The sequence below is a fragment of the Phasianus colchicus genome, chromosome 5 (genome assembly GCF_987193195.1).
Source record: "Phasianus colchicus chromosome 5, bPhaCol1.hap1.1, whole genome shotgun sequence".
NCBI classification, from domain to species: domain Eukaryota; kingdom Metazoa; phylum Chordata; class Aves; order Galliformes; family Phasianidae; genus Phasianus; species Phasianus colchicus.
The window spans coordinates 23,568,202-23,593,138 of NC_143440.1; the positions used below are offsets into that span (position 1 = coordinate 23,568,202).

At 36.9% G+C, this 24,937-nt stretch overlaps 2 long non-coding RNA genes across 6 annotated transcripts in view; one reads left to right on the forward strand and one right to left on the reverse strand.

Moving 5' to 3' along the window:
• The window catches only part of LOC116229139 (uncharacterized), a 171,689-nt gene extending 158,147 nt beyond the window's left edge, over positions 1-13,542 (forward strand). For 2 of the 4 annotated variants that reach the window (XR_016466835.1, XR_016466838.1), the window contains 4 exons: positions 7,191-7,424; positions 7,528-7,630; positions 9,001-9,049; positions 9,813-13,542. This is a non-coding gene — a long non-coding RNA (uncharacterized LOC116229139). The remainder of the gene's footprint in view (positions 1-7,190; positions 7,425-7,527; positions 7,631-9,000; positions 9,050-9,812) is intronic. The other 2 variants (XR_016466836.1, XR_016466837.1) reach the window with 2 other exon arrangements.
• LOC116229141 (uncharacterized) overlaps positions 1-24,937 on the reverse strand; it is a 99,717-nt gene that overhangs the window by 16,840 nt on the left and 57,940 nt on the right. The gene's annotated exons all lie outside the window — the stretch shown is intronic.

Sequence of the window (24,937 nt, forward strand, 5' to 3'; positions counted from 1 at the left end):
GTGTATTAGCTAAACATTCAAAAATGCTCTGATTGAGAGGAGAGAGAGGATCTGATTAAAGTGTGTTTATGGAGGAAGGGGAAAAAGAGCAGAATTGCTTAATTTGCTTTTCAATGTGCTAAACAAGATCTAGTCCTTTAGAATTCCTCAAGGTTGTTTGTAAATTTGTAAAGCTAGAATTATTTTTTAGGAAATGTTGTTTTTTTTCACATGTCCTCAGATTAATCAAATTAGAGTTTAAACTTTTATTTCATGTTCTTTCTATAGATTAACTTTGTTCAAATGCTGCTAGGAATACAAAATCCTCAAATAAATTTAAAAGAAGCAACCAAAAATTTGGGTATATCCTCTATCTGCATTACAAGATTAAGCTGAATTTTAAACATGCTGAAACTTCCACTATTTTATGGAAGAGATCTCCAGTATCTTATGGGGAATTTAACCAGCACTTATAGCAACACAACCTTCATGACAGAGGTTGTGAATCTACAATGTGGGTAGAGGTGGAGTTCTGAGAAGTGCCAGAGTCCATAGTATCCAATGGTGCAAATGAGCATTCAATGCAGTGGATCTATGCTGACTAATGCTTACTGAGGGTTTTGCACTTAAAAAAAAAATAAATAAAAAATCTTTAAAACATATTCAGGATGAGATACTGAGTTCAGTTCTTCTTCAGGTCAAGTAAGAACTACAAAACTAATTTCTTTCTATTTTGTTTTTGCTGCTTAGCCTGACCAGCACATTTAACTAACAAAAGCATCCTAACTTGAACCAAATAAAATTCCTTCAAATCAAAATTATGTTCTACTCTGGGGAGGAATACCAAGATTTTTGTTGTTTTATTATTTATTTATTTATGCTATTGCTTGCATGGGGTGGGGTAGGGATGGGAGGGTGGGCATGAAACTTAGTTTGCACAGTTTTATCATCAGAACATTGTTTAGTAACTGGTATGTCATTTTGCAATCGCTGTGAGAGTTTCATTTTTTTAATGAAAGCCTAATAAGAGCTCTGGTAACATTTCAAACCATTGCATAGAAAGTCAGAATACTAATGGAATCCATGTAAACTAGAAAATTCACTTTGGGGGTCACGTGGGAGGCTTTCTGAGAAAGTGTTCTTGAAGTATCCTCTCAAGATCAAGTCACGTACCCTCAGGGTTAAGAGAAATATTCCATCTGGCTTCAAAGTTGTGAACTTTCTTCCCAAAATAGTTTTATAAACCTGGTCAATTACGTATGCTCAAAAAAAGAAAGATGAGCACCAGTGCCTCACTTATCCTCAACAGCCAGTACCTAGGACTGACATATGGTTGGCAGAAGACCAAAAATAACGTTCTTTCTCCACTTAATTTCATACAGAGGTAGATGTTTGCTCAGTAGATGGTATCCTGTTCAAAAACATCTCATGTTCAAAACACTACATCTCTGCTCTGTTTTGAGTTCACAAGATGCAGCAGGTCAGAAATATTACTCTCCAGTGTGATTGTTGGAAAACTTGTTGGGAAGATCTTGTTTCAATGTTTTATGACAAGTGAAAGAACTTCTATTGGAGATATTTAAACACCACTGAATATCCTGAATCTTAGTACTTTGAGAACATAGGAAGAGAAAACTGGATTCATACCTTTACTGGTATGGGCAGGATTGAATGTTCTGTTGTCAATAATGCAGAAAGAGAATGTTCTATTTCAATACCGAGTTGAAGGTGGGGCACTTTATTTTCTAAGCTGCCTGTGGTGAGATGATACGTTCTGAAAATGCCAAATCTTGCAGGGAAGTGTGACACAATTTGCACTCCTGCCAGTATTGTAGCAGCAAGATGTGAGGCTCTAGTGTTTTGCTGTGTGGCCACTAGCAAAAAGAATGAAATGGGGACATGGAGGATTGGGGAAGGGGGGGTGAGGGGGGGAGGGAAATGAAAATTACAGTGGTATCCAATGTAACAGCTTGCCTCCTTTGCAACCTTAGTACCTTGTGCCTTTCCTATGTGCTCTTCCTTTTCTGGGCATATCTACAAAGGGATGTTTCAGTTGAATTTTAAATAATAGGGCACAGTTCATACTGCAAGCTGCTGCCAGCATGGTGTTTTGTTGGTTGAAAATTGGTGACGTGGTGTGCAACTGACAGACATCAACCATGAATTCCTAATGCTTCTGTTTTTAATCAGAGGGGAGAAAGGGGCCCCAAGTTCCTTCTACTTGTTTTTCACTTGAAATCCAGGAACAATTCCAAAACTAACGTGTATATATGTATACATACATACATGCTGTATTTTTTGTATATATGTATATGAGGGGAGACCTTATTGCTCTCTTCCAATACCTGAAAAGTGCTTACAGCTAGAGAGGGGTTGGTCTCTTCTCACTGGTGACAGGATGAGGGGAAATGGCTTCAAGTTGCACCAGGGTAAGTTTAGGTTGGATATCAGGAAACACTTTACAGAAAGGGCTGTTAAGCACTGGAACAGGCTCCCCAGAGAGGTGGTTGAGTCACCATCTCTGGATGTGTTTAAAAACCGTTTGGATGTGGTGCTCAGGGACATGACTTAGCAGAGGGTTGTTAGGGTAGAATGGTTAGACCATGGTTGGACTCAATGATCTTTAAGGTCTTTTCCAATCTGAGTGATTCTATGAGTCTGTGAATATAACATACTGGCAAATACAGCTTGACTGAATTAACCTAATTGAACTAAACTTATTTCTAAATGGTTATCTACAGTGGGGTTCTAGTATGTTTTAAATGTAAAGCCTTGGGAATTCAGATTAGCTGTCTCTTGAGCGTCCTCACACAGAAGTGGTTTCATTTACAGTGCACATTACGTCTCAGTAAGAAGAGGCATCTTGTTTAAAGTTGGCTCTGAGACAGTTACTCTAATTAATGGTACTGAAAGAGCAAGCAGTGGAGTTCTGGACTCCTGAGCCTTCTGTGCTAATCAGAGGTCCATGTCCTTTCCCAGGCACATCAGTGTTTCACGGATGATATGCTTTGTGGCAAATTTACCAAGACATGTGTCTTTTAAGTCGAAAGCAGATACATCCAGGATTGATGTACTCCACGGGGTTGGTTTCTCAGATAATTTCTGTAGGAGTGCTCTTGCTGAGAGCTGTTGTGGCATGGAGCAAATTTATCAGTTATGGCAGAAATGCATATTGTGTGTCTGGGAGCAAGAACACAGCTGTGTGCATGCAATTTGATTTGAGATTTCATCTAGTTATGATTCAGTTGTGCAACTTAATTACTGCATTCTAAGGTCTTCTGTAATAAATGTGTTTTCTTAACCTACGGTCTCTAAGCTACTAGACTAAGAATTGTGTTATAGCTGAAAAACTATTTGGGAATACTTCAATCATTTTTTGAAGTAAAAACAGAATAGCATAGTAAGAAGGCAATTTGTCCAAAATCAGAAGGGCAGGTCACACGGTCTTAGATTGTCAATGTGTTTTCAGTAAGTTTGTGCCTTTTGGATTAGAATTGGGGTGGGGAAGTTGATTGTTTTATTTTTTGAATGGACTCCAGGTTTTGAGCAGTCTCATCTGAATGTCCACTGTTCCATATTGCAGCTGATTTCAAGCACATGAGGTACATGACAGCTATTAATAAAGAATTCAACATTATCTAAGCATTAAGATAATGCAGGCATCATGATATGGTATTGTCTGTGTCTTTTAAAATTCAAAAAAACTCTGAAAATCAGTCAGTGTGCCCTTGGGATATAATTTCACTTCTCTTGTCTTAAAAAATAGGTTTGAGAAAAGCATTTTAGCATGTAAACATTTTTTTTCTATATAATAATATCCATATTTAATAAGGCTAGGCACAAACTAAATATTTTCGGTTATATGCAGTTTGCCAAACTTGTTAGGAGGCAAATCACTGAGCAGGAAATTTTCATACTTACTTTTTAAAGCCAAGTAATGAAATGTATCTCTGCTCCAAAGCATTATAAAATTCTTTTGTTTTAACAATAAGAAAATGTTAGTGCATTCATTTCCAGTCCACTACGTGGGATAGAGTTGCTTTGCTTGAATACTGAGGCACACCAGTACCTGCATGGTGCATAAACATGTGCCATGTTTAATTGCGTGGGACGCTTATTTTTGCTGAAATTTCTGTGATATTTTCAAAACAAAGTAAGGCAGATTACATTTAATAAAGTCCATAATTACTGAATAGTATCAGGGCTTTGTCTTCTGTATCTCAGGATTTTACATCTGTTTGAGTATTCCTAACTCTAAGCAAATCTGAGAAGTTTTGTTTTCAGTTAACGTGGGGGCATATGGTAACACAGTCCTGTGTGTGCATCTAAAGTAGCTTAAAAATTAAATATCTTGGGGAAGTGACAGATGCTTCAAGCAATGCTGATTTTTCTTCTATGTTTTGCAGCATGCACGGTCAGTGCAAATTTAGGTGTTTTCTTTCCTTGTGTTTCTTTCTTACCTGTCACTACACCATTGTTAAGCAGTTGTGGCAGGTCCTCATTGAATTTAATGGATAATAAATTGCTTTGTGCAGCTCTGTAGGGCATTAGCTTAAAACAAACAAACAAACAAACAAAAAAACCACAAAATCATACATTTTCTGAGTGGCAATTGTTACAGTGATTCTTTCTTTGAAAATTATTTGCACTGTTGGTTTGTCAAATATTTACAGAGGACACCACACAGCATGCTCAGAGAGCTATGGCACTACTAGCATTCTGCAGTTTGCTGGCCATGCAGTGTCCCAGATCTCACAGCTCTCCCAGGGTGAAGGTGGAATTTATTCTGGCCAAAGTTTTCTGCCACCACAAACTAAGCAGGACTTGAGTTGCTGCTCTTTGCCCAGCTGGTGCATTTTGTTCAGGAGCTCTGACTCCAAAAGCAGATTGATAGCAACCAACAAGGAAAACAGATGTTTTCCTTGAGCTATGTGGAAATTTTGCCTGACTTATTGCTGGTGCTGGGAACCAGTGGTGGTTGTGATACAATTTTGTTCTGTGGCATTTAGCATTCTGCAAAGTATTAGGCTGTTCAGAAAAGGAGAAAGATATTTGAAATGCACTGACTTTCACAGCTGCTGGGGTGCAGTAGGAGAAAACCAGAAGCGGGGGAAAACCTGGTACTACTTTCTCTTGATAGAAAGGTGACCAGTACTGTTTACAAAGCTGCACTGACTAGTACTAGAGTAATGGACATACCAAGGAGAAGGAGAACATCATAGCCAGCATGTATTTTTTGGAAGTCAAAGATATTCTAACCATAATTATCTTTCTGTGTCATTCCTCAAGCTAGAAGAAGTGCTTCATGTAGCAGATGTCCCAGTGCTGGACACCATGCAATATAATTACCATCAGGGCTTCGACTGTGGCATGCTGTGTGAACCTAATGGCTAAACACTCAGTTGAGTTATCTCCAGAGCAGCAACTGAGCAAGAGAGCTTGAGGGTCTAATCTGTGGGTTTGTGTGTATAGTGGTACTTGAACGACTGCACCCCTGTTTGGATCTAGTTAATAGTGCATTAGAAACATTGAAAAAGTAAACATTACATTACATAAGCCTTGAGAGCTCAGTATTTGATATAAATGCTTCTTCTAACTAGGATAGCTTCATATATTAGGGAAGCAGATAAATGAAGAATGTGCAGAGACTTCTTCTTTCCCTCTTAAATTATCTGCTCTTCTATTCCCTTATTTATAGCAAATGAAGAAAAACTTAGCATAATCTTTTTTTCATAAGTTGTTATAGTTGTGTGATTTTTACATTCATTTTGCTGTGTTTTAATCAGACATGCTCTATGCATGCAGTAAAAAGACAGATTAAGTATTGGCACTAGGACTTCCAACTGAGCTCTGGAAATACTGTTGTCCAGCTGGCTCTGATTCATTCATTCCTACAAATGCTACACATCTAAAATCTAATTGACTGTGTGTCTAATGCATGTAAGATAGAGTAGGCTTTCCTCCTTTCTTCTTTTTTGTCTGAAATCCAAAACTTGCCTGTACTAGACAAACTGTTTTTTTTTTTCTGTGGTAGAAAAAAAGTCACTGACTAAATAGAAAAGTCACAAAATGGAGAAGACTTTCTAGAGTAGTCCAGGGCCTGCATACTTCATAATTTTGAGAAGTCTAAATCTGACCAGAAAACAAAAAGAATGCATTAATACCTGAAAGATTAAACAACTAAGGATTTAAGGAGTAGACACTTGTACATACTCATTTGTAGGGTACTTCTGATAATTGTTGAAATGATGTTTTGTATTAATTTATACTTGTGACTGGAGGTTTTTGAATTAGCAGTCTAATCTTAGAAATGCAGCAGCTTTAGTTATAAAAGAAACGTGAATGAACAGCAGGCTTTGCATATAGCTGGAAGTTTTATTACTTCTAAAAGATAAATTTTCTTATGCATCTGAACGTGGGAAAAAAAAAGTGGTTTAGTTATGCTGTAAAATGAAATTCATGAAGGAAAACTGAGGTCTTCAATAACTCAAAATTCTTTTTGTTTTAATTAAAATCGGAACATGTCAATGTAAATGACTTCTTATAAATTTTATTTAACTTTTAATATCAGTTTAATTTAGACCTGTTGTTTTGAATTCAAATCAAAATGTTTTACTCTTGAAACATCAACCAGGGTGCTTTAATGTTTTTACTGAGTTTCCAAAATAAAACTTCTTTGAAATAGCTTAAATATAAAAGTTGATGAAAATGTTTTTCATATGAAAAACAAACCAAGCAATCTCTAAACCTGTGATAAACCCTGGAGATATGGCTTAGTCTCATACAGTTGATCTGAATGCTAAGGTCATATCTAAAAATTATAGGGAATAAAAGCATAATGGGGGGAGGGGAAATCCCGATTCAGTAAAATTGTTCTGCAGCGAAAGTAGAAGTTTGACAGTTAAAAAGTAATTCTATAACATGTACAAGTACAGGTTCAAGGTTTTTTGTCATCAAGGTAATGATGAATTTTTGCCTCCTTGCATGTGAGTCCATATGCAAGCTAGCAAAACTCAATTTGATAATGACAGCAGAGTGATTTCCAGGAATGGGAGGCGATGCTTTTCCTGCCCTCTGTACCTTGCCTGCTCCCCTCCTTGTACTTAATATAACTTCATGGTGGTATGGGAAGCATGTAGCAGGCTTCAGGAGATCAAATAAATATGCTGCGCAAGGCCTTATGATGACATTTCATGTTTTCTACATTACAGGTATCACAGAATCATAAACTAATGAACAGAGTGAGCTTCTGGAGATCACCGTTCAACCATCCCGCCTGAAGCAGCATCAGTTAGAGAAGGTTGCCCAGGACTGTATCATTGGATTTTGAATATCCCCAAGAATAAACTCCACAGTCTCTCTGAACTACCTGTCTCATCTCTCATCCTTCCAATCGGTATCACTGAGAAGAGCCTGGCTGCATCATTTTTGCATCTTCCCATCAGGTATATTTATATGTAGTAATAAGATCTCCCTGAGCTCATCTTCCAGCATAACTAGTACCAGCTTTCTCAGCCTCTTTCTGTAACAGATGTGTTTTACTTACAGATTTGAATTTGTTTCGAACCAAAGCTAGAATGAGAAATTGAGGTAGAATATGTTAAAGGAAACCGTTCCCTCTGTGAGGATACGAGCTCAAAAAGCTGCACAGGTACTTTCATAAACACACCTTCAGTGTGAAGCTTATTCTGCAGAAAAAGAACAATAAATGAATTTACAAATTTAATAAGATATGTAGATATATTTCAAATTGTATTTAATAAATTGTTGGTATGATCTGCAGAATTTTGAAACTGAGAGAAAAGCCCCAAAAGAAGAATGGTATGTTTAAATATTACTATGTTGGTGCATTTCTATCTTAAAATCAATACAGACACTCTTGAAGTAATGAAACAGCTCACTTTGATGTTCAAGAATCTGCCTGTGAGGTAGTAGCATACAAATAAATACAAGTGAAAGATAATCTCAGGCTAACAAGAGCCAGACAGGGCAAGAATGGTTTGCAATGCCAGAATATGCCATATATTTGTATCAGAGAAATGTAGCATTGATCTTTGTGTGATACCTTGTGCTGATTCCATTCCACGTGTTGCAGAAGTCTAAATAATTTGTGGGTTCATTAGCTGTCCTTCTCACAAGCTTTCTTTTTTCTTTTGTGTGGGAGTGTGTGCCAATATAAGTCTACTAGCTTAATTTGAGGTGTTTCTGATGTATGAATGAGAACAAGGAAAGATTTTATTCTGATCTAAGGGTATTGATAAAATCATCAAAAATTCTGTAGTAGGAACACATTTCCTCTAATAACCAAATTCAGTCACTGTGCTGTTAAAATTATGATGATTAAATTGTCAATTTAAACTTGCGATTAAGACTGATCACTAATCTCTTATAGTAAAGCTTATCATTAGTAGTACTGCTTTCTTCCATTTGTAAATCCATATCAATCATCAGCTACTAAGAAAGAACATGTTTGAAATAGTCTAAACCTGGACTTAAGTTCAACTAATTCTCTCAGAAGGCAAGGTGCACACAGCACTTGTCGAAGTTGTCAACAGATGATTGTAAGCTTTAGGAGACATCTGTAATCCAACCAGGCCATAATATGCAGCTGGCTCACATCTAACTAATTGCCCAAGCCAAAATATCCATTTTTAACTGTAGGCAATTCACCTTAAACCTGGTTTGGCCAACTTATTTATTTTGGAATTTTCTATATTGAAAAAACTCAACAGTGATATTGATAAATACAAGAGAAGGTAGACTAAAATTACCCTAGGTGAGATTGGATCAAAACCAAAGTTAGCATAGAACAGTGAAAAAATGACAGATCAGGAGCACAGTTATCCTTCGTGATGGCAGCTCTGTCATAGAGTTGCATATACAATCATTAGTTCCAACCACAACACTTCTGACTTCAAGGGTGATGGCTCTAATCTTCTCCTCTTCCCCTGCACTGACTCCTGCTTAATCTTTTTGTTGTTGTTGTTTCTATGTTTGTTTGCTTGTTTATTTTTTTTCTAGTGACTAAGCATCTAATTTGAATCAACTGTGGGAGAAGAGAGGATTGAAGGTAAAGTAGTGCTTTTTATTATTCAGGTTGTCATTAATTGCTGTTTTCAGTTCAGAACATTTTAATGAAATATTCACACAATCAGGCCAGTTGTAATTCAATCAAAAACCCATCCAACTACCCTGAGGAATCCCATCACGACTCCTTATGCAGCAAGAAAAATTTTTAATTAGAATTTTGAAATAAGCTTTCCCCCATTTTTGCCAGGAACAAAATGAGCTGGTGCTTAGTGCCGCCATATGGAGAATTAAAGCCTCTGCAAAAATCAGCATTTAAAGAAACAACTGGAATTTAAGATTGTGATAAATGAGTCTATATTTGCACTTTCTAGTAAGTCTCAGGAAAGAATCTGATTATTTTGCAAACAACCATTTCAGCTGTATCTGTTCATTCTTATACTAAAAAATGATGAATTTGAGTCTTACTCACAGCTATCTTCAAGAACGTAGCTAATTAAAATGAGGTAGAAAGTAATTTGAATGAAAAAAAAAACCAACAATACTATTTAGGCTTTTAAAGTGAGTCATATAGTACTAGCCTGATATTTGAAGAATTTCTGTAAGAAGCCTGCTTCAGATCTAGCAGGGCAACAAGGGCAGTAATAGGGCCAGTTCCCATCATTCAGAATCCACGATTCCTAAATCAGTCACTAATTTCTGGGAAGGGGAATACAATTCAACTCTAAAAAACCAAGGTAGGACAGTAGGGGAAAAATTGCATTTAGGTATTGAAGAGTAGTAAATAATACTTCCTACTCTTTTAGGTGCTGTGACACCTGGAAACTGTCTGAAGGAAAACAATTCTGATACTCGTGCAGCATTTGGTGTCTATTGTAAACATGAATACAGCACAAAGCTTGACCCAATTTGCATGCAGTAGCATCTAGTGACCCACTCCTAAATCACAGCAGTGCAGCTGCCAGGTGCTACATGAGTAATGAGGTGTGTGGGTTTGGGGTGCAGAGGTAGTTTTTAGTTTGATGTTTTGGCTCTTCAGCTTAGATTGCTCCTAGCCTTTTTATATCCATAACTTGTTTTCCTTCTGCTAATCTTTAATTAAATCTTTCTTTAATTTATTCTTTAACTAAAAACTCCTTGCAAACAAAATAGAGAAGAACACAGAAATCTTTCAATCACCTTAAAATACAGTGGCTTAAAGACACTTGCAGACAACTACTCAGCTCACCCGGACATGTTTTCTTTCCTAGCTTTGATACCATGAAGTGCTTTGTGCCTATTCTACCTGCTTATCACTTATTAAAAGCACAATAGGATGCCATTGTGGAGAGTATCCCAGAGCATTTGCTCATGGCTATGCAGTTTGTCAGTGAGATGCAGTAGATAAACCTCACAGTTCTAAGTGCCAGAACAAACAATTGCTCCAGACATTCTAGAAAGACGAGGGAAAGAGAAAATACAGAAACACGTCAAAGAGGAACGAGAAGTACTACCTATCTGAAGTCCTCCATATATCTAGCTCTACGCCATACTGCCTATTAGAGTGGAAGTGAATATACAATTAACTATATCTAGGAGGGAGAAAGAGAGGAGGGATCAGAAAATCCCCTTTAACCTCCCTTTTTCTTTTCCAGATGGTAAACCTGCCTAAAGAAATCTATACAGAACAGATGAAATATTTAACTTATCTGCAGGTGCTCCACTGGCTAGACTTGTACTATTTGCTAATGGTCTGTCTTAACCAGAAATATGCTGATTTCCAGCCACACCTCTAAGACAAAGTGTCTTAATTGTATAAAAATCAAGCTTCCATTTTTAACATTTTACTTCTGCTGCTTGGGATCCTTAGACCTCAACTAGGGTTGAGTCTGACTACATGCTGGGTGAGTCCCAAAATACAGCTAAATCCGGAGGCATTTCTGTAATCTGGTTCAGCATAAGAGCTTGATGGTAAACTGTCCTAGTTTGGTTTGTTCTTTTTCCCCCCATACTTTGTAAGCCATGCTGGTACACATGCTCTCACTCACTTAACAAAAGTTAGCAACAAAGTTTTGTGTTAAAGCATGAATTACAGTCATGAGTCATCTTGCTTCTGCCTTCCTAGTATAGACAGGGAAATGTTGTAAGTGCTGTGTGTTACATAAAATAAGGATTGGCTTTTTTTTTTTTCTGACCAGGGTAAGGATTGTACAGCTTGGTTTTGCACAGAATTATACTGCCTAGAAAGTGTATTTCTTAAAAGGGAAAATTAATGTATTTGTATGGCAGCCAGATGTGTTAACAGAATAAGCTTTCCTTCAGGGCTACTTGAATGAAACGTGAAATTCTGAAGTAAGAAAAGTAAGACAAGTTCTTTGGAGCACGATAACTCAAGAGTTGAGAAAATGAGTTCCTACCATCTTAGTTACTTTCTATTTCACATAAGTTACTGCAAAATGCTTAGCAAATTGGGCTTAAATTGTTCTCCCCACATTTCAACTGTAGTTAAATTATAACATTCTTTATAATACTTTGAACTACTGTTGGTGTCCCAGTTCAGTATGCAGAGAAGACAATCAGGTTGTAATCACTATTATACTCCAAAGGTTGGTTTTAATTAACAAGAGCAAAGTGATTTTAATGAAAAAGGGGAAAGTTTGTTTAAACAAAAGCTATTAATCTAAAAAGGGTTCAGATATTATAATCCCAATAGAGTTCTTAAAAATTTTTAAGGAAATAATGAAGGCAAGAAGAACAAGAGGTTGAGAGTTTAAAGAAATCTTCTATTCAAAGTCAGCACCCAGAAGAAAAAATAAGTTGCAATCTCTGAATTGAAAGTTCTCTACCTGTTCTCACTTGAAACAAGGCCTCCCTTGTAGTTTTGTGTCCCAAAACTTTCAGTTTTCTGCAGGGGCTCAATAGATTACGTAGATTTAATTATCACAGTCTATCATGGTGGTCAGTCCTTGACAATTATAATAGTGATTTTTAGGGATAAAACAATCTCAAGAAACCCTAAGTGGAATGAAATACTTAGACAAAACAATGAAAAACTACATCTAGCAAACTAAATCAAGAGGTTGTCTTTTTTCCATAATCTTCTCTAAAGTCTGTAGTATAAAATGGTAACAAACACAAAATTGCTGTAACTACCATAAGATATTGGATCAATATTTTTTCCATCCTTAGATATCAGTGGCTTTCCATTGTTACAAAAGGAATAGATTAAAAGTTCAGCCTGTAAATGCAGCTACAGTCTATAAGGCTTTTTTCTTCTCTGCAGCGACCTGGATCAGTGTTTATCTTTAGATAATACAATGGAGCAAATGTTTTTGTTTTTTTTATAAGCAGAGAAAATGCAGTTTAGTCTCTATCAGTATACTAATTCTGGATTGGACACTAGTTGTTGTAGCAAAAACAGTTTTTTAGGCTGAATATGAAATGTTTTCTTGTCTGATTAAGAAACTTTTATCTACTTCCTACTTGTCATTTCATACTTGCCTCATTAAATATAAAGCAACAATAGTTATATGCCTAGAGATTATCATGCAGAGTTTCTTTGATAGCTGGGAACAGCAGCATTACAAGCAACTAAAGTGCAAAAGCAAGGCTGTATACCTAGGCCAATGCACATTGTGTGTTCTCTGGAGAAAATGACTTCTCCTTCTACTTCCCATTGCTCAGCTTACCCAGCACGTCTCAAGCCATGTCTAATTACCATTTCTACCTTTTAGTCATACCAAAGAGGCACAATTATATCAGACAAAACACGTATCCTATTTCTGCATTATTGATAGAATATTACTTTACCCCTTCTCTCTGAGCTCTTACCATATCTATTTCTTCACCCACAGCTTTGCATCTGCGTGCACATTTCTAGCTCACTAAAGGGGCTTCTGATGCTTTCTTATGACACTTGCAGAATACATTTATTATTTATGGTTCTATTATTTTCTTGCTACCTTTCCTATGCTTTTTTTTTCCACCTATCACTGGAATGGAAACACCTTAGACATCAAAACTTGGTCTCACCCCTTTCTCTCAGAACCATGCTATTCAAGTGTGACTTGAGTAGATGTAGACAATAGATTTATGAAATAGGAAATGCATATTTTGCACTCACTCTGAAGCATAATGGAAAGTACTTCTTTTTCCGAGTATACTCTACTCTATTAAAATTTTTTCTCTTTGTAAAACCTTAGCTTTCAAATATGCAAGACCAGGACAGCTTTTGTGTTTGGGAAAGTGGACAAAAAACAACACAGTGTAGTGCTTCTTACAGACTTTGTGTTATTTCATTATGATGAATGATATTATGACATCATGACAATACGACATTATGAGTGGAATAAATAGATCAGAGAGGTCAACCTATGTGTGTTGACTGCTCTGAATAACTCTCTGTGTTGCCTGGGTCATCATCACTCCAGATTTGAAGTGGATAGATCTGAGACATCTCACGTAAAAGACAGGCGTATAAAGTTCTCATTGTATTTGAGAAAGGAATGCCTATTAATTACCCTTTTCCTTTAGAATTCTTGAAGTGCTCTCCATATTGTCTTTTAGTAGGTATAGCTGGGAGAGAAGCCAATGAGGAAGACCAAGAAGAAACAGGAATTGAAAACCATTTTATGATTCCAAAAAGCTACTGGCACTGTAAGAATTCTGCTCTGACTTACTACTGGAAGGCTGATCTATAATGCATTTAAAAAGAGAGAGAGAGCACGCTCTATCTTGCCCCTAGGTACACAAAGGATTGAAAGCAAGGATCAAAAATGCAGTATGAAGCTGCATCTTTATATTTAGCTTATGATTTTAGATTCAGCTTTTTTCTGATGAATTTTTGTGAAGTCTTCATTTTGCTTCCAAATAATTATTTCAACAATAGCACTTAATGCCATAAGTACCAAGAGACATTTTGATGTTAGGCAAAATCAGCCTTAATAAATGCTCCTACCTCCAAAGTTACCTTGTGCAATTTCAGTTCCTTAAGCTGAATGTCTGGTCCATGCTAAGCTCTGAAGCATCCCCTGAATCCATGAAGAGAGGTAAACACCTCTACGCACTGGAACACTTGTTTCAGGAGAGGTTGCCATCTAAATCTGTACAGACTCAGACCACTCTGCAAGTGGCATAGCTATGGACTGTAGTCCTAAATGCTTACATGTATTTAAGATGTTATCAAAGAATAAGCAGTTTTAGATATAGAAGTATATCACCTACCCACAATATATAAAGAAAGGGTGGATACTGTTGCTGATTTCTAGAGAAGTTTTAATACAGTCCAACTAGCACATTTGTTATTGAAGTGTTAGAAAGCTTTGTTCCCTGACTACTGACATTTTAGGAAGTTCTGGGTACGTATCCTTCATAGTTCAGGGAGTGTTTTGAAGTGATCTAGCTGATGACAAGTAGTAGTTTCAACACCGGTGAGAAGGCAACTATTTCAGGGATGATAGCTGCTTGACCTCCAGCTGTTGCTGTTCAAGTTATAGCAGTTTTCATCAAGGATGGTATTAGCTGACCTCTAACCTTCTGAAAGGAAATCAAGACAGAGAAAGGAAGATAAGTACACTTGTTTCTTAAATGGATGTATACCACTATCCTGTCTGGATAATATAGTAATATAAGATAGAAAGTAGAGTCCCATGTCTATTTTGGTAGTCCATAGCTAAATCCATAAAGTTTTATTTCAAAACAAAAATAAGGAGAATCAAGAAAAAGAATCTTGTATGTGGCAGGTGCTATAAAACTACATACTGCCTTTTCACTAAAGATGCATAACACCATGCAGGTTTTCTGTGGATATGGAGGAACAAGTCACAGAAAACCTGGAGTGGTGCTGTGCAGACAGCATTAAACACATGATCTGAGATTAGTGGGATTTATTCTTTTTTACTGTGCAGACTACTTAGCTACTATTGATATCTGTACATAATAACAAAAGTTATAGTATTAATTTTATTCTTGAGTTATGAATAGGCTATACAATCACATCAGTTTCATGATTCAAACACCCAAGGAATGATCCCTTGGCTCTCTTCTTCCCAGAGTCCTAAAAGTCTTAATAACAAGTGACAGGAGGCAGGGCCTGCAGAGAAATTTTGTGGACTACAAAACAGAACAATGTCTAAGGCAAATATAAGTGTATTAGAGTTGTTTCCCTAAACCCAGGCATAAATAGGACACACATTTACAATTTTTTTTTTTTTTAAACCTGATAGTGTGCTTTTCTCCTGTCTCTAAACTGGAAGTGGGCCTGGTTGGGTGAGGTTCAGCAAGAATAAACCTGCCCTTATTTTCTAATTTTGTAGGTGCTACATATGAACAAAAATTAAAAGTCACTTCGAGGAACCCAGTTTTTCTGGTTGCCAACAGCATTATCTTATGAACTGATACTTTGACTTATGTTAATATCACTTACAACTAGAATAGCCTAGAACTAATTTTTTTTTTTTTATACACGTTTACAGTTACTGACTCAGTGATGTTGGTTACCACTACTGTAACATGCAATCAGGGCATACCCAAAAAATCAATATATATTTTTTTCTCTTTCTATCAGGCAAGTACAGCAGCATGCAGGAAAAGCTAGGAAAAGCACTGCTGGAACAAAATCCTCTTCCAAAAAAAAAACCAAAAAACCAAAAAACAAAAACACACAACTAAGCAGTTTTTGCCTTAAAATTCATCCTCATGCTCAGATTTTCAGTCCTTTCATATCTAACTAGTGGGATGTTTCTCAGGACTGCTGATCCTCTCCAGCACCATAGCCTAGTAAATTTTGATCTGACATAGAAATCTTAGAAAATAAGATACACCTGTTTGAAAAAGATACCACTGTTAAATAATCTTTAGTTTGGAAGAGATATGGTTTAACTCTGAGTACTACATTCTTGATTTTATCAATCAGATAGAAAAAATACAAAGAGTAAACAAGTATTGTTAAGTGTGACTTCTGGTCTTTGCATGCATACATTTAACAAGTAAACTAAATGGAAACTGAAGAAAAAGAAAGAAGAATAAATTGTTTCTCTATTTATTTTAGAATATAAAAATCAATTTTTTAAAATGTACAGATTTACCCATAGTTCTACAGCAAAACTGAGACAGGGCTCATGTAGAGGATGTTTAAGTGCCTACAGAGTAAAAATCCCACAGACGCATATTGGATATGAATTTTGGATAAGAATACACAATACGTCTCAATTTTCTAACACAATACACTCAGCCTATTCCAACACCTGTCTTCAGGCCCTGTCTCAATTTATTAGCTTTTTCTCATGGCTGAAATGAGCAATTCTTGAGCCAAACAGATGTCTTAAAATTCTAATTATCTTCAAATTTAGGCTAAAGTCTTTATTGAGGTTTCTAATTAAAATCAAAACAGCAAAAGTACAACTAAAACCTGAAGATTTAGGGAAATTGATTCCATTTTTTCAGTTGAAATTTGCTATGACAAGTAATATTTTCAATCTATTTTTTTTTTCCCCTCAGGCACCTGATTTGTTTAATAGACACAAGCAAAATTTGCTAGGCATGCAACAACACACTATTTGGATCTTTCACCACATTAGGAAAATGCACCCACTGCACTATGAGAAAGAGAGTCAATTATGAAAGGAAATTAGAAGCTGACACAAAGGTTAGAGAGTAGGTGAACAAGGGAAGAGAAGTTCTGAAATTACACAGCTATTGCAATTAAGGTCTGATGGTCCTTCTTCTATGGGTCATGGGAGCTGTGGCAGTTTTGATAAATGATTTAACTTTTATAACAGATCTATCTGTCTAGCAATGGCAGAGGAAAGAGTTCTCTTTACAAAATCACAAGAAAGGAGTCAGTTTCTTCTCATTGAATCTGAGTAATTCAACTGCCACTCAGCTTCAAAGTTCTTGTTCCAGGAAGACTTGAAATATGCCATATCACTGGCTAAATCTATGTACTATCACATTTGCCATGAGATTAAAAGTTTCAAATCTCAGCATGAGTGACTCCTCACTTAGGATGCAACAATTATGAAATAATACATCACACAATTTCATCTAGGACAGTTCAATGACAAAAAATATATCAAACCCCACTGAAATTTTAAGCACAAATCATATTCCATACCCCCACATTTCAGTGGTATGCTTTGATTTGATCACAGATTGTTTCACAAAGAACTAATTTTGTTTTGTTTAGGATGGGTAAAGCAATACCAAAAGTGAATACTGTTGTGCTAGTAAACAAAGCACTGAAATGAAACAAACAGATGAGATATCCACTCCAGTTAAAAACATTAGTATCTTTACGCTACTACAGCCCATAGTCTTAATGGGGTTTATATTGCTACTGGAAGAAACTGGTCACTGCTGTGCAAGGGACTATACTTTTCTGAAACAAAGCTGAATGATAGAAATAAGCAGGTGGGGAGAAAGATTACAGTTAACACTGATGGAAAACAAATAAGTAAACAAATCCCACCCCCCCTCCCAAACCTTCTCCTTTCCCTTGTGGCTAAACAGAACAATCTGTACACTTCATAATAGCAGTACTCACTTCTGCAGAATTGATTTTAGACGTTTACCTCCTGAAAGCATTAGACAAACTCTTAACAGAGCAGAATCCAGGTCTGTATTTGGTAAAAGTCCCTTTCCTAGTAAAAAAGGAAAACCTGTCCAGATAAAGCATAAAACAAACTACTAAAAAATAGATCTTGACTAAAATGACAGAGAAGGCATGTCACATGGTTGCATAAGTATATTTGCAAAATAGATGGAAATTTTATCAGAAGGCAGAAAAAAACTTCATTGAACTTCTCCATTCACTGAGAACCTAAATGTAGTGATTTTTCTTTTTAAGAGTCTTTGAAACTTACCATTTGAATTCCAGAATTTGGTTCAAGTCTGTCTGATCCTAAGTAGATGATTGACAGGGTTTTTTTGTATGTTTGCATACAGATAGCATTCTCTACTGAGAAGTATTATACCCGAGCTGATTAAGCTTGAGTGCCTTAATTTATTGAAGTTAAGAGTACTGCTTATTCTCCTCGTACCTTCCAGCATTCTGAGTGAACACTAATAGACACAGGAAGGCAGAGAGAGTACTCATCTTCACAAAGAGCTGCCACCTTAAACACCAATGCACAGAAGAGCTGAAAAACACTTCACAGCTCATTCAAAAGTTCAGCTGTCATGTCCGTGGAGACTTTTCCTGCTTATTCTATCTCCTTGTTGTTTTTCTTCTTTGACAGAGTATACAACGTATCTTAAAGCCTCCTTTTTCTTTCCCCATCAGTCTAGCATGTCTCTCCCTGGAGCTCTTTCTCCCCAGGAAGATGGCAGCAGCTTGCAAAAGCCCTCAAACCACATCAGGGAGATTGGAGATTAAATATACCCCGTGCGTGACAAAATCAGGGGCAGGGGAGGGCATTTGTCAGTAGAGCCTGCAATGTGTCCAAATAAGAGTTCAAATGGGAAAAACGAGAAACAAGCCTTCATATTTTTTCAGATCTGCTGAGACTTCTGGATGTATTATCAACTGTGAACACCTGAGAGTTACAGCAGAGGTGGCATTTGCTGTAAAAGTTAAATTGAGCTTCAGAGGACAGATGAAAATGTTAGCTAAAACAAGTCAAGGTGGGATATTCTTCACAGGACAGCCACACTCCAAAGAAAAGTTAGAGGAGGATTTCAGAACTAGGAAAGGAATAGTTAGAAGGGTAGAAGAAAGGTTGGTTAGAATGGTTAGAAGGTCCTACACTCCAGCTGCAGTCAGATGGCTGTCCCCACTGTAATGGCAAAGCAGGGACAAGAGAGAGGGAGCCACACAGGCACAGTTGGAACTATATCCAACTAAGTCAGAATTCCAGAAAATTCATCCAGTAGTTTTCTTTCAGAGCTTAAGTAGAAGTTGAGTTCCTACACAAAGTCTTGGTCCCATGTTTTACTCCTTATCTTGTCCAAGGCACCTTATTCACACAGCTTGTGAACAAAAAATTAAATGTAGCATTAACCCTACATCAGAAAACTACTGTGTTTCAATAGATAGCAAGTATTTTCTGCAGCTCCCTGACATCTATTTTGATGTCGTTCATTCACTGGTTAAATTCCTAGATCCTCCTATCCCCAACAGTTAACTCCGAGTACTAACATGCAGCCAGAAGGAATGAGTATTTAAATGAAAAGCATGTTATGAGAGGCACATATATGGACACATACAGTGTAAATCATTCTGAGCATTGGACTCCACCACCCTTCTCTCCCCCTTACTTGTGTGGTTAATTAATGCTGAGGTGTGACCATCTTGTATCAAAGCTGGAAGTGCTGATCCTGTGCACTTCGAACTGGCTGAATAATGTCAATTCATTCACTGGGCCAGTACCAGAGTTACTTCTCATCCCCACAGACTACAGACCAGCACAGCTCTGTAACTTCAATTAAGATTTATAGATATTAATGACAACAGGGACAGGACAGGGGGAAAGTATTCAAACTACTATATGGAAGCCTCTTAACCAAGCTTTAAATATACCTGTTCTCACATAAAAGCATTTAATTTACCGAGAAAATGAATCCTTTTATAACTGGCCCTAACTGCTAATTCAACAAATGCAGCTCTTGGGTCCATGGTTACAGCACTGGAAATGAATTTTGCTTTCTAAATTCTGCAGAGGTGGGAAACCTGCTGACGTCTGTTCAAAGCACTTTGCCTCACCAGGACTCAGCCTTCTTTGTTCTGTGACACTGGCTGTCCTCTGATGTCAGAAGGGAGCAGATGGATATTTTTCTCAAAAACTGGAAATTTTAACTCAAGAAAAAACCCATACACTTCATCATGACTGCTGTACAGTAGCAATAAAGTTTTCTGTCTGAAAAGCATTATTTTTTTATTCTCTGGTTAAAACCAAGATCACTGTGCATTCAAGTATTCATAATGTGGGAAAGTAGCATAACAGACAAGTGCAGATGAGACAACTGTAGTATTTGATTAATTCTGTAACTGCAGATGAAGGAAACAATAAAAAGGATTAAATTATTCTCAATGGAGCAGTAGCCGGGAAAAATTAATGAATACTAGGAAACTGTAATCTGTGCATTTTGAACTATTCATAGACATCACAAATTTGTGACACAAGACCTATGGACTTATGCCTACTAAATGTTACAAAATTCATTCTGCATTAAAAACAAGAACATTTCAACAACCCAGACACGTCCAACTAAACACAAGAACCTTGTTCTTGGAACAGACATCTTGCATGTTGTGAAAAGTGCAGGAGAAGATCAAGACACTGCAGTCATTTTTAGGCAAGTCACTCCAAAAATAATGCCTCCTATTTATTTCCAAGGAAACTACAACAGGTACAAAGAGCAAAAAAAAAACAAACAAACAGCGATAGAGCAAATGCTCAGCTACAAGAAGTTATTTTTCAACATAGCTGCCACCATCATTAGCTGTGTATTCTCACCAGCAATGAATGAGAACCTGCATGCTGCACACAAATTAGACAATTCAAAGGGAATAAGATGCACAATGTGGCTCTTTTTAAGTGCATACAACTATTTCCCTGTAGAGGTCAAAAGCTGTAGGTGGCAACATACAAAATGACCACTACTAGAACAAAATATTCAAAAAAAAAAAGCAAACCAAACCAAAAAAAACCAGTAGATTTAAGCTACTACTTGTGAAGCATATCAAAATAGTCATTCCAATAATACTGTTAGAGCAAATCAACGAGACGTTACTTAGGCAAGATTAAAAGAATTCCACATTCTTTCAGTTGGAGCTGCTAATAAGGAACAGCTAAGTGGATTTTGGTTTGTATTGTATTATGAACAGTCGTTCTTCACAATCTCATTTAGCAGGCATCTGAGCTTATAAACAGGAGTGGCTTTATACTGCGTGCCATAGCTATTTCAGTAGAAACTGTATTCAGGTACTTGAGTGATTGCTTGTGGCAGAGCAAGTACAGGTGAACTTCCATTACTGAAAGAATCAGAAAAAGGAACTCTTATTAAAGAGAATGATCATGATATGCAATTATTGACAACATCAACAACAAAAAACAAGGAAAAATCTAGAAACATTTCCAAACAAACCCATACCAGGGAAAACATCACTCACTGCAACATTTCTTGATTTCCAAAAAGCTGGAATTTAAATGGGCAAAACCATCTAACCTGCTCCTTTAGCAAGTCTGGGTCAGTGCTAGCCCTCTAGAGATACTATGTCTGTAAACAGATGCAGTATTGAAGAATCAAAGAAAGAGCAAGGAGTGAGGAGTGAGCAAGACTACAACAAGGGTTAAGAAAAAGAAATATAGAAACAGCACAAATACTTCAGCATTAAAATCTGAAATGGTATAACCCGGAGAAAAGGCTGGACATAACACAGAAAGGAGTGGAAATACTCTTAATGCAACCATAGTGGCTGCTGGCGTCTACTACAGGCATTACACTAGATAAAGATATAAAATTATTAATCAGAGTGAAAACCTGCATAAATTGAAAAAAAGTCCTTTTAGGAGTCCCATTAAACATATTTAAACAGAAATTTAAGGCTAAGTAAAAAAAAAAAAGAGCAAACTCTTACAGAATAAGATGAAGAAAGCCTCCGTGTAGAGGCTCTAAAGAACATGAAATGAACGCTCCTACACAAAGTAATACTAACTGGAGACGAATACTGATCAAGAAATAATAATTAGTCAGTAATGTTATCTGCTATACCCGATCAAGTTTTTGGTTTATCTAGTCCAGTAGTATGTAGTTGAGACACAGAAATGCCAAAGGAAGATAAAATAATTCTGGTCTTAGTAAGCAGCCATAAGGTTACCCATCTCCGACACAAATCTCAGCCTACTTCCTAGAACATAATAATTTTTTGACTCACTGCAGCATCTCACTGGTTGCCAACTACTAATGACAGCAGTAGAAACTTATATAGGAATCAAAGTATTTTGCCTTCACCCCACTCCCAACTACACTTTTATTTTCAGTTAAACCTTAAAACTTTCTTGAACTGAATTCTTTTTTATTTGTTCATACAACAAACAGTAATAGAAGGCTGCAGATCATACTGTTATCAAACACACACAGATCAAAAAAAACATTTCCCTTTATCATCACAATTGTCTATGCTCCATATCTGCATGGCTCTGAAAATATCATCAGCATCCTCCACACAAATCACATAAAGGCAGTACCTGCAGGTGTTCATCCATTTTGACCACAACCTTCATACAACAATAAATAATTTCTCTTCTTGCCCATGAAAATGCCCCAAGTAGCATGCAGGACTAGAAATTCTCTGGTTACACCATTAGCTCTTAGAAGCACAGTATATCAAAATATTTTTTTAATATATAATTTACACATTAACAGAAGATCAGGTAAGATTATTTATGGAATCTAGATAATTTTTCCCCCCGTTTTCATCAGTTTATACAACAATTTCAAACATCTACCCAGTCTCATCAGAATAAACTTTTAATCAAAATTTCCTCAGACAACCAGTATAGAATGTTTTGGCGGAGGGCAAGATGTCTATTCAGGGTTTTTTTTGCTGTTTGTTAGTGGGTTTTTTAAGGATTAAAGCATCTACAAAATGTAAGAGACATTCTTTCATGTCAGTTAGACTTTGATTTTGAGGATAGACTTCTGAGATCTTCCTGCTCTCTGTCCCTTCTTATTCCCCCTATCAAAGTGATAGAGGCCTAACTTTTGTAAATAGAAGCAATAGATATCCTTGTTGTGAACTACTGGACAATTTTGCTGTAATACAAAGTATGAAGTTTTCTTGTTTTCCTTCATAGCCATAGTAGAAGAGAAAATGCAAGTCATCAAGGAGTTGAAGAACTTTATCTGATGAAATTGCAAACCTCTCTTCAAAATCTTAAATCAGCAAAATGAGGAAAGAACAAAGTAAGGAGACAGAGACAGTAATTACCAAAAGAAAAATAATTTAAACAGAACCGAGATTGCTTGAAGCAAACATGAATACATTGGTCACAACAGGTCCATTATGGCAGATTCATTCATTATTAAAGTTAATGAATTCATGTTCTTTTCAGGAGAGCCTGGAAAAAAAGCTCAATGCTGACAGTGAAAAATCTGATATGGGAGCGAATGGATTTGAAGGGATAGGAGCACAGTGAAACTGGTTTATGAGCATGAAGACAGCTATAGCTAAGACCCAGCATCGGGCCTAACTATAACGAGGTCCTTAGTGCCAGGGAAGAACAGTTGGTCCCAGACCCATTTAGCAATTGACATTCATCTGATTCACAATACCCAGCATGACAGAAGTACTTAATTTTCTATAGTGGGCCATTCACCTCACAGGTATTTTAGGTGACTGATTCCTGCACAGAGCATGTGCACAGACTCTGTCCACCAATTCGTTCTGGTGACTTGTGTTGAGACTTCCAGTTGTGTCATATGGCTGCATAAAATTCCTGCCTTAAATGGGAGGAAGAATTAAAATGAATCAATGAATGAATTAGTAAAAAAAATAGGTCATAGGTCACACAGGATTTCCAAAAAGTAGCTTTGCTGAAGATTTTTCCCCCATCTGCTTTCAGTACAGATTTTACTGGGAGCGCATAGAGACACAAAGCATATGCAGGCAGCACATACAGCGCTCATTTCAGGCCTTCTGGAACACGAAGTTAAGAGAAAGTAAAAACAGGAATCCAGAAGTCTTAGTTTACACAGTATCTTGTATTGTCTATGCCTCAGTTCCATCATCAGGAAATTAAAAATCTATGATCTTTTATCAACCTTGCAAAACAGCTAATAAATCCACCAACGATGCCAAGGTGAATACATTCTATGAGGACACAGACGTAGCTTCAGATGGACTTTCCTTATGTGGTGACTATTAGGCTTACTGATCTCAGCACAGGAAGAGGCTACCGCTGGCTTTGTCAGAGCAGATACAGCTAAGAGAAGTAAATCTGAATCAACACAGCTACTTGCTTTCACACACTCGAGTGATATTGGTGTACCACTGGTGTCATTTTTACTAGGCAAAAAGTTTTTCCAGATCTTTTTAAATCTCTGATGTATTAATGGCAGTATGGCGCTGTTTGTTTTTAATTTGGTTTGACTTTTTTTGCTTGCTTTACACAGAAGAAGAATTCAGCACTGAGCAACCAATTTTTTATCTCAGCTAGCTAAAACACCAAAATTACTAATCCCCATGCCTGCTTTAAGGTTTTAGCAAACAAATGTTGGGTGAAGCTAGGAGGAAATTTAAAAAAAAAAAAGAAAAAAAAAGCAACAACAAATCTCACAAATCCTGTTCAGCCAGGTAGATTTAGCTTTAAAGGGTCTGAATCTAGGGCAGTATGCCTTAGTAACAGGTGAAAGCCAAAGAAAGAGTTCAGCTTGAACATTCAAAAAACCAGCAGGAAAAGCAGCCTTATTTTACTTCTAAACTGAGCACATTTCTTTGAGAAACAACAGACATGGAAACTTCAAAGCTTTTCTATTTTATTTTCAGAACACAGCCAAACTTTAAAGTCTCATTCAGAGACAAGAAAGGTACAAAGCAGCGTAGGGTGGCAAATCACACTGTTTTGCCTCCTATATGGCTATTGAGGCTTCTCTGACCATCCCAGTGGCGTCTTGCCTGCAGTTTGCCAAGGGATGTTTTAAGGCAGTCCCACAACAGCCATAGCTGCTTCCATCTCCATTTGCAGCCCCATCTAGAGCATAAAAAGAAGAAAGCTCAATCCTCCTGCAGGGACCCTCCTGCAGAACTTCCTCACTGCTTTGTTGCTTTACATAATCACTCCTTTTAGGAGAGAGCAGTGGAGGATAAAGAAGTGTATAGGAGGAGAGAGGTCCCATAAAACTTCACATACCTTCTCCAGATCTGCACAACTCCTCTTTATCACCATCCAAGACTAGCTATTATTATTAAATATCTTGATTTATGAATAACTTTGCTAAACCCAAACAGACT